Raw genomic sequence first — 20,776 nt, forward strand, 5'->3', positions numbered from 1 at the left:
TCCAATCCACAGGAAATAGTGCCCCTTAGAAGAAGGGCACCTCCATCTTGAAATGTTGATAAATTACAAATGAATTTAATGTCTTAACATTTTTGACCGGATGATAGCCCTCGTCTGTTTTCGGGACCAGGTATATCAAGCTGAGTAACTGAGAGGCTTTGAATGTGTCTGGTAGCACATCCCCTTTTTGGATGAGATCTTGGATTTCTAAATCCATTTTTTTACTTTTTGAATTTGCAATATTAACTGACAGCGGGGAAAATAAAGATCTATATGGAATCCCACCACTGTTTGGAAACCCCAAGTATCTGATGTGAGAATCTCCCATTCTGGTAGGAAAGGGGCTAATCTCCCTTCCAAATCTTGGAGGAAAGAACAATTTAAAAGGGGTGTGTTCACCTGTTGCTTGATCTACTAGATCCTCTGTGAGCATGTCCTCTCCATTGGTTACCTCTTTGGGAAAAGAATCCTGCTTGACCTCCTCTTGTAGAAGAGGCATTGTGTGCAACTCTGGATGCATATTGGACTGGACGGGAAGAACACTGGGAAAACCAGCCAGATCAGCAGGCACTACCGCTTTTGGCCCTGTTGAAAACCTTAGGAGGAACAGCTTGCGTACATTTGTTTTTGCCTTGTCCGGGGCAGTGAATGTATGAACATAAGAAGACTAATCCTTAATAAATCGATCCTCAAATAGTTTTCCCTGTACCTTGGGGATGCCTCCCCTTGTGTCATATCAGCCAACTTTGCCTCAATTCCCATAAGCAAGGCGTTATGCCTCTCCTTGGATATGGCAGCATTAGTATTGCCGTGCAGGTAAACAGCCCCTTGAACTGACCCCTTCAGGTCTTGGACAGCTGAAGGTGTGTCATGCAGATCACAATCTTCTGACATTTTGAATATTTTTGTGAGGGGTTCCAAAATATCCAACATGTTATCCTGACACATCCTCAGAGCTTTATCCACTTCATTATTTTGGTCCTTGCCCTTATACACCAGGATAGACACCATTTGTTGATCTATCTCTGATGTCTGTGATGCTTTATTAGGCACAATGGGCGTGGGGCTCTCCGAATGGAGTTTATTTATTTTGCCCTTACATAACAGCTTTTTAACCCGATGGCGTAAAAAGGAGGATACTGCCTCTGAATGATGCCACTCTGCGACCCACCATCTAGGATGGAAACTTCTTTTAAAGTGACAGGTTCAGAAGGTGCAACACACCTTTTCCAATATTTAGGCGGTTGGAGTCCACTGAATTCTCAGGAGAGAAATTAGAGATTGAAAACATATGAGGGGTATCATCTTCCTGGGACATCTTGGAAGCGGTGGAATCCGGAGAGAGCAGCCCCTTTTCCTCTTTTTTCCTTCTTAAAGGCTTATTAGGGGAAATTGTATGCAAAGGGGGATTGGAATCCTCCTCTGAATCCTCATTCATGTGTTTAGTTTTGCAAGTTCTCTTGTGATGACTAGAGGAAATAGGGATTTAGGCAGTGGGCAAGGATGTAGGACTTGCATTTGGTTCAAAATCGGAATGGAATTCTGATCTATTAAACTGTCAAAACCAGAGGCTAAGGTGTTATTAAGCTCATAGAAAGTGGTGTCCATTGTGTCTTGAATCACTCTCTTGACTGGAACCGGGGATGGATAGGAAGTGTCGCCTAAATCCTGTCTCTGAGGAATACCCTCAACTACAACACTTACATTGGCCAGAGCCCCTTTATTTGCATTTTTTCCATGGATAACATTATTTAATTCTGGAGATTATTGGAATGTCCCTGCAGAGGCCACCATTCAGCCTATATAGCAGTGCTCCTTTAAGGAAATACTCCATTAACTTGAAACTGCATTACTGATGTTCCGTCAGACCGGACACATCCCTTACCAAGCAGGTACTCTGCCGGAGGACCGGCTGAAAAATGCGTCGAGCAAGTGCCGGAGCCGTGGCTCTCACTGAGCCCCTGACCAGGAGCCCAGCCACAGTATGCAGGGGTGATGAAAAATCTTTTTTCGCCCTCTGCCTGAACATCACAGAGCGGGGAGAGGAGCTGTGGTAAGTGGGGTGGGGGAGGCTGAAAAAAATCCTTATTTCCCTGCTTTGTGGCCGATAAGACCGCACCGGTCATAGTGTGCCTCTAGGAGCCAAGTATGACACACTGGCAACCTCCCACTGAGTGAGCCCTGTTACATGGTACGGTGCCAGTCTTACGTTTCTACACCACCCAAAGTGTCTTACCTGCTAGGAAATAAGCACCCTGACGTGAAATCACATACATGCTCTACAGCCTCATATACAAGCATAGATTATTTGTATAAAACAAGTAATTGCAAAACAACTAACGCAGGAGAATACTTAACTTCTGGTTTCAGCAGCAAAGAAGATGGTGCTATAACAGAAGAAAGGACTTCTATAGTCTGCAGTATTAACCTATTGGAGGATGTCAGGGCATGACATTTGTCCATTTTGCGTTGGGGTCAGCCATTGGAACACAATGGGCCTCATTACGAGTTTGGAGGTAGCCATGCCATTTTTAGAGGCATGGCTAACCCAAACTCGGGTCCGGGTCTGGGTCCCACAAAACGGAACTTACCGGGCCATTCCGACCTTGGAGGGCCCAGTAATTCACTTTCGCCGGACCCGGTATGTCCCCATTCCCATTTGAGCCCCCAGAGGGCTCAATGGGAATGGGGAGGATGCTAACAACGGGCCCGTTAATGACGGGCCCATTGTTAGCATCCTGATCTGCTATCGGGTCCCGTTCTGCACGTCTGGTCTGGCCAGGGGTTCAGAGCGGGACCCGCTGCAGAACTCGTTAATGTGGCGGCCCGGTATGAACGGTGCCGGTCCCTTACCGGCACCGTTCATATTGTGGCCGCCACAGTTGTAATGAGGCTCAATGTTAATTTTATGTTTTTTTCAAAATGAGAAAAAAATAGTTTTAAACATTGACAAGTGTGCGTTCTTTGTAGCTGGTAGTAAAGAAGTTAATTCATATTAAGAAGCCTCTGTTCTCGACATAGAATTGTCCCTATCATGGTAGCGCTAATGCAACATAAGCAGAAAGAACTATATTCGCTTGCTGTGATTCCTTGGGGGTCAAAGGTTGTGTGATGCAATATCTGCCTCATGTTAAAATAAGGGACGAGTAAGTGAGTCAAATAAATTGTGATGGAACGTCCGTTGCCCGTGTGATTTATGAAATGGCGGGAAAGATCGGTATTACCTAATTAAACTCTATACTTTTCAGAAAGGTTCTCCATTTCTGAAAAGCAACAAGAAATGCCACTCTCTCCGACGAGGATAGCACTTCAGGTCTCAATAAGGTCACTGATCCGAGCTCTCTTTAATGGAACGTGCATTGACACATGTGCATTTATCTCTTTACGTGTGCGCCATTATTACAATTAGATATCCGTTCTTCTTCACGCTCGCGTTGCAGATGCAGAAGGGCGGGTCACGTGGATGCTTCCCACAGCAGACTTATCCGAGCATCCTCCCCGGTACCTGTGTCCATCTGGCATAGAGATTGTAATTTCGAGTCCAAATTAAGACTGACTGCCGAGCTGTGAGCTAGGCTGAGCTAATGCATTCTGTCGTTTCCCCATCTTAACTCCAGTAGATTAAAGGAAAAACAGAGGGAGGACAACATCATATGTCAGGTTCACTTTGCATGGCATGATTTATCCAGTCTAGATTCCACTGCACAGTCGGGCCTTGCATGTGTATCTTCCCTTCAGTCGCCATTTGCAGCCGAATTCTTGGCTTTCTCTGAAATGGAACGAGGGATAGTTATGCAGCTGGTCATAGGCAAACAACGGAATAGCAATGTGAATGCTGGAGCCCAAAAAAGCCTATGCAAGCTACTTCAAATTAGGAAGCAAACAGACCACTTCCTCAGTTTCCTTGACGAATCCCTTTATCTTGTGTGTGATAAATCACCAAATTTCCATGTACTCTGTACCCCAGCCCAATAGAGCATTCTAGTTTGTAGATTTTTTATTTTTTCTCCTTCTTGTACTGTATTTCTCTGATATATTTTTTAAAAAGTTGTATTTATTTGTACGTTTCAATAATACATAAACCAAACTTCAAGCATTTCTCGATCCCATGGAGGATCGAATTCGTAATATGAATATCAGTCGGCTTTCTTTTGGACCAGATAAAATAAATCCACAAACAGCCATGGCTCATTCTCCCTGCACACTGTTTACAATGTAAAAGATGTATTGTGTACCTGCTACATGATATTGGGCCTCATTACGAGTCTGCCTGTCCGGGAACTACGGTACCCGTACGCTTTCCGGTACCTTAGTTCCTGGACCGGCAGACTACGAGTTGTGTTCGGAGGTGCATGTGTGCACCCACAAGCACAACACGTCGGATGCACCGGCACCATTTACGGATGGTGCCGGTGCATCCGGCTTCCCCATTCCCATAGAGCCCTATGGCGCTTCAATGGGAATAGGGAACACATTTTTTCCGGCGCCCTTGAATGGGCAATTACCGGGTACACTGGGGTTGAAATACCCCGCTAATTGGCCATTCCGGGGCACCAGAAAAAAACAACTCCGAAGGCAGCCGTGCCTGTGTTACAGGCACGGCTACCGCCAGAGTAATAATGAGGCCCATTGTATTTTTATGTGAAATGTTTACCACCCAGTTAATGAAGTGAATTCTGCGTCTTATGCACCTGAGAAAGCTATAAACCCACTAGTGGTACAAGGATCCTCAGGATGGCATGTCCATAACCTTGCGTTTTCACCCTGGAATGAGTGTGCACGTCCGCGTGCACAGCGAGATAAAATCTACTCTTAACCATTGACATGGTGGTATCGGAATTTGAGACAGACACTTGCTCAAAACAATAACTCAACAGTTCCCTGGTTTGGGCACCTGTCTGAAATACCAAGGCTATTGCTATAAATTGGACTCCGTGGCCATGCCCCCATCTACCTATGCTTAAGTATTGGCAGTGGGGATTTAGGGGATTTCGGTTAGATTGGTTTGTGGAGGCCTATCTTCATCAGCGAGATAGTGTTTTCCTGAACGCCTATTGTTGTGCCCTCTACATGTAACACTCATTCCATTTCAGGAAAAGTCTAGAAGGTACACTTAAGATTGGTCTCTTAAAATCTTGTTGACAAGACCAATACGAGCTGCACCCATCTATGGAATATTCTAGACTAGACAAATAACGACCACAACCCCCCTGGGTTCGCCATGCCTGTGCTCCCAAATTTCCTTTACATATGTCACAGCATGACAAAATATGGACAAAATCCACAGCTCCTACCTCTGAGAGAGTGAATAAACAAAAGTGAACACCATCAAGGAAATACACAAATTGTAATTTCAACACTGTGACATTGCCCTTGTCACGCAAAGACTTGGATCTATTGCAGGTATTCCTTTTCCCCTTTAAACCGAAAGATGGCAATATGTGGGCAAGGACAGTGCCCCTATTACCATAGCCCTCAAGACTGAGTAGGTTCTGGGACCAGTCAACTTTAGAAGGGATTCAAGGTCAAAGGATACCAGAGAACTGCCATACATGTGTCAAGATTGGCATTTCACTACCCTGAGGTTGCAGACTTGTATCAATGGAGAGAGTAGGATAATCCCCATTCCTGTCTGACCTCTGGTTGAAAAACAGAAGGTTTTGCAGAAATGGGGAAAATCTCTGAATGGCGAAAAAAAAAACCTTTGTGTTGTTGAGGTCTGATGTTCAGGCTGTCTGGATCCAGGTTATAAATGGTGAAGAGTGGTCCCCAAAGAATAATGAACTGTAGTTCCCAATTGTAGTCGGGATGGTAAAAACACAGGGATAAAGTCAAGGTATGGCAAGGCACCAAACAGACAGGATATACAGGAGCCAATAGTGCTGTCTTAGAGAGGCTGATAACAAGAGCGTTCAGAGAGGAAGACACAGGCAACCATCGCTGCAAAAGCACTTCAGTCCAAGGGTCCAAGGGGTAATGGACCAAAGGCTCGGGCATGGAATTACACCTGCAGAGGTCTGCAGGAAGAAAGAATGTGGGATAAAAGACAAGGGAAAGAGGAAAGAGCAGCTTTAGAGTAGGGACAAGCAGAGATAGGAAATGCGCAAGTTGCGCGAGATCCAGTAGTCGGAAAGGATCCGGATCCAGACAGGGGAGAAGCTGGGAAGAATTTACCAGGATCGGGAGTTGGCTGTGCATGTAACAGGCAGCAGCGTAGGTCTGGAAAGAAGCTTCTAGCGGCAGGCTAGGAAACAAACGTAGAAGAAGTTCCAGGGAGCACGATATGAAAGTAGCAATGCAGCGATCCAATTCAGAGCAGCGTTTAAACAGCTGCAAATCCCTCAGCTGGTGAGAGAGGGAACTAGACTGTGGAATCCCATCTATGAGTTTGAGCATGGGCGGCAGCAATCTTAGGTGAGGGATGGTCCTTTAGGAACTCTATTGTATCTTCCAAGTGTGCCAGAGATTCCAGGAACGCAGATTCCTAACAACATGCCTACATTAAATCTGTTCTGTATTATTTGGAGCTGCTGAAGGCTCCACACAGTGGCATTCCAATTCCCTCTCCAACAATTCCACAACTCTCCTGACTCCAACCCTGTAGCTCCTTTCAAAACACAGAAACACTTTGGAAAAAGGACTGAAGTGATTTCTCATAATAAAGTCTTTGAACCATTCTATCTGTATTTCTAGCAACAGTTTCCTGCTTGCAATTCGGTGTGCGTTGCCAGCTTTGCTAATCTGATGCATTGGCACATTAAACCAGGCTTTCCAGGGACATGTTACAACACCTTTTGAAAAAATAATTCTGCAACAGTGCCTTCTTTCAATGTACTTAGAAAAGGATGACATCGTGGAGGGAGAGATGGAAAAAGGGTCAGGGCACTAAAGAAATTCTGTGTAAGGTGGCGAATAGAGGGTGGATATAGCAGTGTAGCGGGTACCTCCCAGTGAAAGACAACAGGAAATGAAAGGTAAACCTTATCGTAAAAGTATGATGTTGAGGAGGCGTTATAAAATATATAATAGCAATATGTTTTGACATAGAATTACTTTGTTAAACTGCTGATTCAGGAACTTGATTAAAAATATAGTCCTAACAACGAAAACTGAAGGATTTTTCAAAATTGTTATTTTCAAGCTAAATTTAAATTCAATTTCCTTGATGCCTCCTCAAGATCAATACAGGCTAGCACTCAGCCATCGTAACCAGAGGAAGTCAGATTGGTTACTTGATTTACCTTTCCTTTACTAAACTTCATGTAAACCTGTTTTCAATTGTAGAATTGTTTTGGGGTCAAGACTATTAAATCACACCTAGATTGTGCATTCTAAAAGTGGGCAGAAAACCCTTAAAGTGTACAAAAATGTTCCTACTAATGACTGTCTCTCCACAAGTCTGTAACAACTTGTTGGCTGGTTTGTCATTGATATGTATTATAATTAGTCTTCACATATCCCTTTGGTGGCAGAGCATGAGTTGGTGAACGCTCTTTAATGCAGAATTGTTTGAAACTTCCATCCTCTGTTATCCCTGACTTAGGAATTCCATGGTGAATATCCTGAACATAACATGATTATCCATTGCTGACCATCAGGAGACCACAGGCAACCATGTTTGTCAATAACAATTGTGGGAGAAATGGACGAATTTCTCTCTGCCCGTATTTAAGCACAAATATGCCAACGATTGGCAAATTTAAGAACTAAAAACTTCCTATCACCGAGCAGTGAAGCACCTATCACCAATCACACAAAAAAACGGAATGGATTAATCTGAGAACACGCTTCAAAAACACTATTATACGAGCACTAAAGAAGCAACAAGAAGGGGAGAAAATGCTTCAAGCCCTTATGTTGAAATCAACTGGTGCAATCTGGAGTATGATTAATACATTGCACGTTAATGTGAATAAATCTATCCTCCTCAACTCAATACCTGAAAAAGAGTGGATATTGCACTTTGAAAGGCTCTTAGTGAGTACCAGACCAGAGCCAATTCTGCTATATTCTGTAATTCCGGATTTATCCAAATTTGGCTTTGATTCTCTAGTAGACATTCTAATAATAATATAACAATTAAGCATGTCGAGAGAGCCAGGGCCTGATAATGTATCAAACTATATACTAAAACAAAACCCGGAAGCATGGGCAGTAGCACTAGAACTAAGCTTTTAAAAAGTGATTTTAACTGGTAAAATTCCCGACTCCTGGAAAGAAGCTATTATCATACCGATTCTCAAGAAGGGCATCAGAACTTTAACAAAAAATTATAGACCAATCGCTCTCCTTGATGTTCCGGGGAAAATATTAGCAAAACTGGTACTTCGAGACTTTTTAAAATGGCTTGCCCAAGAAAAACTTTTAGATGTTAATCAATCAGGATTTGTAGCGGGTATTGGAACGGCACTAAACTTAATAATTTTATCAGCATTGAAAAAAAAGCCTTCCAGCAGAAACAACTCATATATATGGCCATGATTGACTTTAAACAAGCATTTGATTAAATCCCGCGTATAATTCTATGGGACAAACTCTTGAAAAATAGATGCCTTGCTTACATACATAAGTGAAATTGACTACAACAGGCTTGTTATCAAATGCAGTCCTAACAAATACTGGATTGAAGCAGGGCTGCCCTTTTGCGTCCATTCTTTTTAATTTTTTTATCAATGACATACAGCTTGCTTTTAAATCAGTCAGATCTTTCCACCAAAATTAGGAACTGTAGAACTCTCCTATCTATTATACGCAGATGATCTGATTATAATGGACAGAACGCCTATCGGCCTGCAGAGGAAATTGAGCGCCTTGAGCACGTATGCGGCAGAGAATAATCTTACTATAAATATCCAAAAATAAAATATACTTATTTTCCAACATCATGTCATAAAAGCAGACTTTGATTTCAATTGCCAGCTCTCAAAAACTTCATTATTACAAATCCGCCAATACAAATACTTGGGAGTTACTACTAACTCCCATTACTCAGATCAACCATACAAAATAGAAATCAATGCAAGAATGAGACTCCATGCAATTTAAGGGAATACCCTACAAAAGAAATTTGGGAGATTTACAATATTACCAGCTAGTATCTTCTACCTACGAAACATCATCCCCATAATAAATTATGGTAGTCACACAAAAGCCACCCCTGATACACTCAACTGGGACAGAGTGAAAGGGATCTATTGGAAATATATACTCCCCGTACCTCAAAGTATACCAATAGCAATAATGTCTAGGTCTAGGTCTAACCTCACCATATGCAACAATATTATGGCCCATGCTATCGGTATACAGAAAGGCTCTTCTTTCAACATCTGATTCACAAAATCTCTGTCCAATTTTGAAAAATCTTATTGAAACTGCTGGACCAGGACCGTTAGTGCAGTGGAAAGAAATCTGCATAAATACAATAGCAAAAGCTGACATCAATTAAACCCTTCAAGTAGAAAACCCTGACAAAGCAAACATGTAATTATGGCATTGGGATTGGATCACAACAAGAGACAAATGCAATTCCTACAAAGCTTTTAAGGTCGGCGCCTTTCCGGACAAAATTATGAATACAGTCCCCAGCTAACTAAATTCCCTGAACGAACATGTGGCACTAACTTTTTAAGATTCCGTATGAATTTGATCCAGACCAAAGTAATCACTGCTAAATACAGTAAGAATCCTAATACGGATCTAACCTGTAGATTCTGTAATGGTAGTAAGCACAAGGAAACAATGCAGCATGTGACTACTGAGTGCCTAATGACAACTGAAATGAGAACTAGATATCTGCATAATCATTTCTTAAATCAAGGGTTTCTTACAAAGGAAGAGTTGTGGAATGAGATTTTTAATGCGACCAAAGTATCATTAATCATTGACATAGTGCAATTTATTGAGAACCTTAAACTAGAAACTGATGTTAGCTTGACTACTAAAGCAGATTGATTGATTATAGGCCACAAAAGAGTAGAATTCAAAATGCCTGCTAAATGTTGAACGAGAAAAGGCCACGCAAGGAAGGATAATTAACAATGTAGAAATTACACAAATGCCAATCTAAGTTGTGAAGTGGTATGTTATCATTCGAGTGGAATTATTATTATTTTTTTTTAAATATGATCATTTGCTTTAAGTTATTATAGACATTCTATGAATATTGCTTTAGTGAACTGAATAATGTAAACGGAGGCAAACTAAGAACTACAATATTATGCATAAAGGTACATTAAGAATGAATGTCAATGAATGCTAGAATAATTTTGTGATGAATCATATTGAAAAGGTTGATATATCAACCAAAACAGTTTCTAATAAAAAAAAAATATATGTCATTTGTGGGCTTTCTATGCTTGAAATGTAGGCCAATTACAGGATAGAACAATATTTTGGCCCCCTAATTGACTGAAATTCTGAGCGACACTGCCCAAAGGTAACATTTGGACAAATGTGGCGAATCAGGCAAAATAATCATCTCCACCATCAAAACCAAATTGGAGGTGGATTTTTCTTATTTTTTACATTTCCGGCACTAAACTACCATCCATAGTGACTTTTAAATAAATGGCTTCTCCAGTGAGGCCAAACACATTCTTTCCATTCTGTTTCCATATTGACATTTCTGAAAGATCAGTTTTGTAATGCATTGCCCTACTTTGATGATATCTCTGGACACACACTGTAAAGCCGATTGGTGATTAATTGATGTGTGTCAAATAGCATAGTGCATAATCAATAGAAGGGGAAAGCAACCACAAATCGATGTTTCTTGAGTTTGTAATTCTACAGCAGTCCTGAAATGCCTGAAATTAAAACAATCTCCCATGATCTCCAAACACTGCCCAAGAGGAAAGATCACATTCCTTAAGAGAAACTCATTGTGAATGTTTCCTTCCCTGTGCGTAAATGGCAGGTTTGGGGTACTCGTCTTTAGTGAACCAGACCTACTGTTACCTTCACCCTAAAAATTGCAAAAATGGACCCAGCATCAACCAAAACAGTCTCACTCAGCAGTGCCCACATCTAAACCGAAGCATGCATTATGAGTCTGCTCCTCACAAACAGCATGATCCAACGACAATTGTCACTTCCTGCCCACTGAAAGATCTGGGAGTGGCAAGTCCTAATCAAAATGTGGTCCTCACAATGCTGAACACCAATGACCGTTGCAGTGATTGGCTGTATATGCAGGCAGCCCTGCCCATTCTGCAATGCTCATTCTAATGAGGCATTGAAATGAGAAGGAACAGTGCCATAAACTGCTGATTTCTTCCGAAAGAATCCAGAACGAAGCATGTCACATGGAAGGCTACATTTCCGTTGAGAACAAGGAAGTGTCATAGCCAACGGACAAAGGGACAACTAATAGCCAAGATGCAAGGTTATTTTTTCATTGTAAACAACAGAAAGGGAGGGATTAGGAATAACTTTGGCTACGGGATGGGATAACCAAAACAGAAATCAGGATTGGTCAGGGTTCTCTTCAAGTTGTGGTCTTTGTTATTTCCCTCTTTCCCTTTAAATCTGCGTTAGTGGCAGAAAATGTCCCAAACCTCTTTTATGGTTGTAAGTTACAATTAAACAGTTCTTCCTGGGATTTACAAGGATGCCGACCTTCTTCTCCTTGGCCTCTAGAATACCTGCACCACTACCACTGGGTCATCTGACCGTGGTTCAGGCTTCAGATTATTAGAAACGCCTTGGTCTGTGTGCTGCTCATGCTTTACAGCTTGTGTGGCCTTTCTGGGCTTCTCCTAGGTTTGATTCTTGCAGCAACTCAAGAGTATCTCTATTGAATTCATTTGAATTGAATTTATTTATACCGCGCTCCACTGACCCTGAGGCTTAAGGGCGCTGACATACAAACGTTTACAAGACAATAAATAGCTCAGCGCCTGAGCGCACCATCTATGATGCATAACAATAAAACGACATCTAAAACTAAAATAAAATAGAATATATTGTAAAGCCATCTTCAGGAGAAGTGCACAAGTCAGTTCAATATCATTCTTAATTTACTGGCTGAAACATTTGCATGCAGGCCCTTTGATCTTAACCAGCCACTTTTAATATTATATTTCTGCTTGAAAACCTCCTCCTCCTTCTGGTCATGTCCCACTTTTTATTTTTCGGGGTTCTACTCTTTCCTTCCCTCCTTGATCAATCTCCTCAATATTCTGATTCAGTTTGAGCTGCTCCTTCTTCTTCTTTCCTCTTGTCTTCCCTCTGTCTCTTGATCTTGACTTCTGCTCCAGACTTAACACTCTCTTTACCTTCAACTTTCAACTTATTTCTTCCTCCTCTCCCTCCTTTCCTAACTATATCTCCGCCTTTTCCCTTTTATATATGTCTTCCTCCTACACCTCCATTCTCACCTCTCCACCTCCACATTCACAGTTCGTTCTCCCTCGTTCACTGCCACTCTTATTTCTCTATGTACCGCCACCTTTTCATCCTTACTCCCCCTTCTCTAGTTCTATTATTCTGTCTTCTAATATATACTCCTATCTCGCACCTACAACTTTATTGATGAACTTTACTCTCTCTCAACCTCATACGTCATAGTTCTTTTTCTTTCCTTCCCCTCCACTGTTAACTATCACTCCACCAACCAATTTATACATCTTTTTGACTCCTTCACCTCCACTCTTAACTCACTCTGCAACACCTCCTTCACACTACTTCCTCCCTCCTCCAGTTAGGCTGCAGGCTTTCTACATATTTCCTCTTCATGTCACTGCACACCTTACATTCCACATCATGCTCCATACTCTTGACTCCCACAACTTCCAGTGACCCCTATCCTTTTTAATGCCTATACAGGATAGGGCCTGGGCCTTCTAACTGTATAACATGTGTGGGTTTCATGATATGATAGGATTTGATATTCTATTTGTATCGCGCTCGTACACAAGTGTTTCAGAGCGCGACTAGGCAAGGGAGGGGAACAAGGGAGAACACAGCACAACATAAAAACGATCTTACTAGGCCCAGTGACATTGAGAACGCACAAGTGCATGGGAAAGGGAAAAGGGAAAAAGTGCATGGAAGGGGGAGAGTGGAAAGTGCAGAAGCCGAGGAGCGCAGATAAATAAAATAAATCGAAAATTGAGGCAAACTGTGGTAGTGCAGCCAGCAAGTGGCAAGTACTGTGTTTAAGGCAGCAGAATGGGTAAGTCTGAATAAGTTCAGCAAAAGAAGAAACATGGGGGGGTATGTATGGGTACAGATACAGTCCCCAGTGGAAGGGGTGGCCAGGAGGCAGTGCAGGACGGTGGCAGGGTGAGTAGGTACCTGGGCCCAGGGGACAGAGGGTGGCCAGGTGCACAGTGCCAAGAGAGCAGATCAGCAGGGGAGAAGGGGAGCGAAGGCAGAAGCAAAGAGGAAGGTTTTGAGGTGCTTCCGGAACCGGAGATGGTTCTCCTCAAGTTTTAGATTGGCAGGGAGGCTGTTCCAGAGGGAGGCCCCAGCTGAAGACAGAGATCTACCCCCAGCTCGTTTCTTTGAAAAACGACTGACCCTGAGGGAGTTAGAGGTAGAGGAGCGAAGAGCTCGAGAAGGGAAGTATTTGCGGAGGGATAGCTGAAGGTATTTTGGACCCAGGCCCCAGAAAGCCTTCTGGACAATGCAGAGGGTTTTGAATTTAATCCTTGCATCCACTGGGAACCAATGGAGAGATTTCAAAGCTGGAGAGATATGATCCCAGGGCTTGAGGCCAAGGACAAGTCTCACAGTCCTATTCTGGATAAGTTGTAGAGGGCGGAGAGTAGAGGCAGGTAGATTTAGAAAGAGGCTGTTACAATAGTCCAAGCTAGAGAGAACCAGAGCTTGGGGTACCATGAGCTTCTGGGGGAAGGAGAGGAAAGGCAGAATACCTCTGAGGAGGTGCAGTCGGAAGTTTGACTTTTTAGAGACATCAGAGATATGGGCCGAGAAGGAAAGTGTGGAGTCAAAGATGAAGCCAAGGTTCTTAGCCTCGCAGGTAGGGGTAGGAGGAGGGTGAAGGGAGGCCGGCCAGAGAGTGAGGGAAAAGGATGGAGATGGAGTGCCGATGAGGAGGATCTCCGTCTTGCTGGCATTCAGACAAAGATCATTGGCAGCACACCAATTTTGAATGGCAGTTAGGCAGTCAGAGATGAGAGAGGGAGAGGAGGTGGCCAAGGGCAGCCAGAAAATGAGTTGAGTGTCATCAACGTAGCACTGGAAATTTGAGCAGAAAATGGCAATGCAGTGAACGAGAGTTGTCAGGTATTGGTTGAAAAGCCAGGGTGAGAGGTTATACCCCTGGGGAACCCCACAGGTGGAGAGGAAGATAGATGATAGGAAAGACCCCAGTTGGACCTGGGAGGGTCGATCAGAGAGGAAAGCGGTCAGCCAGGCCAGAGCCTGATCAGTGATTCCTAGATTATCACTGAGACGGTTGAGCAGGATGGTGTGGTTGACCGTGTCGAAGGCAGAAGAGAGATCAAGAAGGATGAGGACAGAGGGAATGTTAGAATCAAGGTTGGAGAGCAGATCCTCATGGATATTGAGGAAAGCAGTTTCCGTGCTTCTGGCCGCTCTGAAGCTAGACTGGTGGTCATGGAGACAACCAACAGAACCTGAATGAAGGTTAAGCTGAGAGATGGCCAGCTTTTCCAGGAGTTTGCCCAGAAAGGGGGTAATGGAAATTGGGCGATAGTTTGCTGGACAGGAAGGATCAGCTCTGGGTTTCTTGAGAAGAGGATGCACAAGGGAGTGCTTCAGAGGGAAGGAGAAGGATCCTGAGGCAAACGAGTGGTTGCAAAAATCAGAACGGGCAGGAGAGAGGGTGTCAATGTGGTCCTTGATGGTTTTGGAGGAACAGGGATGAACCTGTTGTGATGAGGCTTTCATAGATCGGACTTGTCTAGCGACCTCGTCAGGGGAGAAAATAGGAAAGGAATAGAAGGATTTTAGGGGGGTGGTTAAAGGGGGGTCTCCAAGCACAGACTGAGAGGGAATAGGAGGGTGAGGGAGAGCGAGTTTGGACAGGGTGTCCTGGGTTTTTGATATAAAGTGTGAGGCAAGGGCATTGCAGAGAGCCTGGGAGGCAAGAGTAGGGGAGGAGACTGCTGCAGGGTTGGCAAGCTCCTTGCAGATTTTAAAGAGTTCGGCCGAGTTGTTGGATGCCGCAGAGACACGGGCTTGAATGTGGGCTCTCTTCTTAGTGCGGACAGAGAGTCGGTATTGCCTTTGGAGCAGGCAACAGGCCAGTTTGTCAGAGGATGAGCAAGAACACCTCCATTTCCTCTCAGCCACCCTACACTTATGTTTAAGTGTAGCTAGGTCGGAGTCATACCAGGAATTGCACTTGGCTTTGGACTTCAAGCGGATCCTCATGACAGGGGCAAGAGCATCAAGAGTATCAGAGATGGAAGAGTAGAGAAGGGACAGGGTTGTGTCGGGGTGTGAGTCAGCCAGGGAAGGAGGAGGGGGAGAGAAGGTGGCAGCGAAAGCCTTAGCTGACACACGCTACATAGGTCGGATGTCCAAGAAGGTAAGTGGAAGTGTTGGGGTGTGGTTGGCTTGGGGAGAAGAGAGTGAGAGATGGGAGGAGAGGAGGCAGTGGTCACTCCAGGAGAGAGGAGTGGTCAGAGGAATAGAGAGGGGGAGGCCAAGGGAGATAAAGACATCAAGTGTGTGTCCTGCAGAGTGTGTCGGACCAGAGGGGAGGATAGAGAGGGAGAGGGTATTGCAAAGGTTGCGAAAGAGCAGTGATGAGGGACAGTGAGAATCGAGGTGAATGTTGAGGTCACCAAGGAGGAGGAGTTGAGTGGTTGAGGCCAGGAGGGAAGAGGAGAGGTTGGCCCACTCAGAGAGAAAAGAGATGATTTGCCCGGGGGGCCGGTAGAGAGTAGCAACAGTAATAGAGTGGCTAGGAGAGAGTGAGAGCCTGCAGACAAGGCATTCAAAAGAGGAGTAAATATGAATGGGAATGATAGTGGCAGGAATCCACTCAGGAAAGATCAGGGCTACGCCCCCTCCTGGTTGAGTGGATCTGGGTCCGGAGAGGATCTTGGAGCCCTCAGGGAGTAGAGTGTCAAAGCTTGTGACAGAGCTAGCCGTGAACCATGTCTTCGTAAGACCGGGGACATCAAGGTCCAGTTCTTCAAGGAGGTGGCAGATGTCAGAGGCGTGTTTGACAGCAGAGCGAGAGTTGAGAGTGGCAAGATGAAGAAGGTTGGCGGCCTTAAAGACCTTCCAGGGATGGGTACAAATCAGAGGTAGGCCCTGCGGAGTTGTGGAGGTAGCCTGAAGATTGGCAGAGGAGGAGGAAAAAGTGGGTAAGGTAGCCAGGGAGTGAGAGGAGGGGACAGCTGGAGATGAGAGGAAGTTGATGAGCTGAGGGAAACGCCTATTGAAGAGGAGGAGATTGGCCTGAGGACCTTGGACCATGACAGTGCCATTTAGGTAGACATTAAGGATGACTCTGGAGGAGTCGAAAGAAGCCATGAGGACATCCCAGCGAGTGCCACCATTAATGGGAGAGGAGGAGACAGGACAAAGCACAGAGATCATATGGGGGGTCCATAGATCCGGCGAAGGAACAACAAAGAGGATGTCGGTGAGGGTCTGTCTGGAAGAGGCGCTGGTATAGGTATCAGCGATGGGTAGTCCAGGGTTGGAGGCCAAGATATCCTTTTTAAATTTCTTTTTTCCAGACTTAGTGAGAACGGAAGGGTAGTTGATAGAGAAGCAGTTGGAATAGATGGGTGAAACAGAAAGCGCCATGAGTGGAAATGGGAAGAGTCAGAGGGAGGAGTAAGCAAGTAAAGAAGTATTGAACAGTCACTGGGCTAGCAGGTTACAATCAATGGCCAAAAGTTAAATGCAGAAATGCACTGAAGTTGAACTTTCAAGTAATTGCAAAAATACACCCAAGTTTGACTTTCAAGTAAATGCAAGAATACACCCAAGTTTGACTTTCAAGTAAATGCAAGAATACACCCAAGTTTGACTTTCAAGTAAATGCAAAAATACACTGAAGTTGAACTTTCAAATAAATGCAAAAATACACCCAAGTTTGTCTTTCAAGTAAATGCAAGAACACTCCCCAAGTTGGACTTAAAAGTTTAATGGGAGACCAGTAGTTAAGGAATTTAGAGAGGTAGTCAGATGGTAGAGGTGAGTATAGATAAGCTTCACATGACAGGAAGAGTTGAGTACCCTCTGAGAAGGGAGTACAGGTAAATCAAGTAGGGAACTAACCCAAACGGAATATGGTAAGAGAGCCATGGCAGTCCAATATTCCAGGGAAGCAGCCTCAGTGACAATGAGGGTTTGGCTGTTGCAGAATCTCATGATGCAGACTGTGAAGCAGACAGAGAAGCTGACAGGGACCTTAGAAAGTAGACCTTTGAAACAGGGGCCGGCTGAAGCCTGAATGGGCCTCAGGCAATGGGAACTACAGATTTTACATGTACACTTTAATGGTTTACAGTGCATGTCACAACTCCACTAACCAAAGATTGTTCCTCTGTGGCTGCAATTGTGGACTGTATTGTGAGCTGCAGCCAATTTCTGCTGGGTCCATACTCTTTCCTTTCTCCAAAACTGGTAAATGGTTGGCTGCCTGATCTGCACAAGGCTCTGCATCTGTAAAACTGTGTAGCCTGCAAGGAAACATCCAAGTAATCTGCATACTTGCATATCTCAATACACCGCTACCTGTCATTTTTACAAGCTCTGTGGAAATCTATGGGTGTGGGTCCATGAAGCAACAGAGATTTGACAATGTTTTTTGTGCAGACTGGTGCAGTCTCAGCAGTGAGCCCAGATCGTCTGTCTACCCTGTCTTTTCCATTGGAGTCGGAGTGCAGTACAAAACACCATTTTCCTTGCAGAGTGTGTACGCAGTGGTGCAGTTTCAGAATTGAGCCCAGAGAGTCTGTCTACCCTGTCTTTTCCATTGGAGGTGGATCGCTGTACAAAACAGCATTTTTCTCGCAGAGCGAGCCGCCTAGTGTGTGCCGAGTGGTGCAGTCTCAGCAATGAGCCCATCGAGTCTGTCTACCCTGTCTTTTCCATTGGAAGCGAAGCGCTGTACAAAGCAGCATTTTCCTTGTGGAGCGTGTGCAAAGTGGTGCAGTCTCAGCAGTTTGTGCAGGCTGGGCAGCAGGAGCTTGAGGAGGCCGCTGAAGGACCTAATCAGATTTGTGGATTAACCCAGCATGAGGTAAGACCCCTGCAGAGTGACTTACTGCTCAATTACTGATTAACTATTATGTTACTGGGTGAATCACTGGAGCGGGTCGATATTCTTCAGTCACATTAAGAGTCCCAGCTGCCCGGTAAGAGCACAAGAAAGTACTTCCCTGACAGTGGGTACTTCGAACTCTAGTACCAGTGGGCCAATTAACCACAGCATGGCAGAATTGGCCCGCAACTGACCGTTAATTGACTTAACAACGAGGCCTGCTGCCTCTAATATGGCTCTAACAGGACCTGAACAAGACAGCAGACGAACGGCAGAGAGGAAATGGCTTTAGGTGCGAAAGGACATGATTCCCTGCCACCGTGGCCTTCTCTTGAATTACAAAATTTGAACATGGAACAGCAAAGCCCAGAACGGTGCCCTCGTGAGACCAGGCAGGGGGGGAACTAAACAGCATGAAGCGGAGCGAGAACCAGAAAAACAAATACCTTCGTTTTATTCCCCAACCAAGGCTCTTCCATTGACAAAGGCTCAAACTTCGTCCCTCCAATCTCCCCTCAAATCTACCCTCCATCCCAACTCACCTATGCTTTCTCCGGTGGGATCAGATAGCCCTCCACCTGCAATGAAGATGTGAGCCCCCGTGCGAGGGTGTTAAATGAGAACACTATGGATATTATTATATCCTAGGAAAAAAAAAACATCTGTCAGGGTTCTCAAGGCTAAAAAAGCTGGAGGAACCAACATGACCACCAAGCAACTCCATTCTGGGGATGACTGGGGTATTCAAGGATGACCACTCTTATCTTGAAGCAGTCTTTAATCAGCCCAACTCGCAGTAATATGCATTTTTGTCTACATCTGAGAAGAGGTGGAATTTGGCCACCCACCTCCTCCCTTCTCACCTGGCACACTCCTAGAATGTCAACACTCTGCTTTTGAGTTGCGGCTGCCTCAAGATATACTAAATTCTATGAGATGTTATTAGCGCAGGTTAAGCAACTACACAAGGATTAACACCGTGACACCTGCGATTCCTGGTATAAAGGGCTGAAGCTTCCCTGACTCTAGTAGAATCCTGTTGCCCCCACGCTTGGCAACAAGGGTAAAACCAGAGTGTTGGTGGGTAGTCCTGGAACAGCAGAAAGAGAACAAGAACCTATGGGGATTGCTTCTTTATTACAAGAAGCACACACTTCTATTAAATCTACACACAAGACTGAATGTCAATTTCATCAGCCTCTATCGATTTACACCTGAACTAATCCTCGAGGGGCATGGGGCAAGATGGGATGCGCGAAGCACAGACGACTGGAGGGGTGGACCACATTCAGTTACAGAACCTGTAATGGCAGCTTTAACAGTGGCAGTGAACCCATTCTTGAAGCTGTATGAGAATTAAAATGACACAATCAAAGATCAAGCAACACTGCTGGCAATGTCAAACACAAAGTTGATATTCCTGGAATCTTTTGCTGTATCAGTGCTGTCTAGGCTTGATAAAAAAGCAGAGACAACTGCGCAATGGCAAGCCAGGCTATTTGATTTAGCGAGAGGTGAAGCAGCAGAGAAAACAACACTGATGGCCTCAATCTTAGAATAAATGAAATGGCTGAGACATCAGAACGGAGCAACTATTTCTAGGCTGATGGAGATTGGGTTCCATGGTGAGACCCCCCCTTATTCCACCCTCCCTTGCTCCACAGGAAAAGCTTTGGCACCAGAGACTCATACTGCTAGATCCTTGATTCCACTGCACCAAGAACGCAGTTCCGGTATAACGAACAAAGAAAATCGAAACGACCAAAGAAAGAGCTTAGGAAGGGAAAAGACTGTCCTGACATCAGGAAAGGCTCAGTATTTGGCTCTCCATATAGAAAACATGAGGGATACACATGAACCTGATATTATGGAAGTTCCCGTAACAAAAAGTCAAACTACGATCATCTCAGACAAAGATAATGGGCCTCATTACATGTCCGGCAGTAACACTGCCGGTGCTACTGGCGGGTTGTCGCCAGACTTGTAAAATTTACCGGCACTTGGCCTGCCCTTAACACCAGGGGATTACAACCCTGGCATTCCAGAAAGTCAGGCACCAGTAAATTGTAATTCCCCATTCCCCACTTGTGTTTAGGCGCGCAATAAATGCCATATCATATCATATCATGTCAATGAGAATGGGGAACACGGAAGCACTGACACCTTTAATAACGGTGCTGGTGCTTCCGTTACAGCATGCTTAACATGGCCGCTGTGTCCGGCAGGGTCTGCCCTGTCGGGCACAGAGGCTCCAGCAGGCAAACTCATACTGTGCAGGTCCGATAACAATGGTATTGGTAGGCTTACCAGAACCATTGTTACCGGACCGGCACAGTTATAATGAGGCCCAATAAACTTCTGTTTTTGGAAAAAACTGTCATCATGAATTAGGGGGAAAAAGACAGCCTTGCAACAACAAAAAAAGTCAAAAAAACAGCAAACCTCAAAAAAGGTCACGCAAATGAATCAAGAGCCTTTCTACGGAATGTTACATTCCCACGTCCTCAGGCCTCTCTGAAGAACCAGAATGGGTCACATGTTAATCTAGATTTACCA

This window comes from Ambystoma mexicanum, chromosome 5q, assembly GCF_040938575.1.
Source record: "Ambystoma mexicanum isolate Mex_15411 chromosome 5q, UKY_AmexF1_1, whole genome shotgun sequence".
Classification (NCBI taxonomy): Eukaryota; Metazoa; Chordata; class Amphibia; order Caudata; family Ambystomatidae; genus Ambystoma; species Ambystoma mexicanum.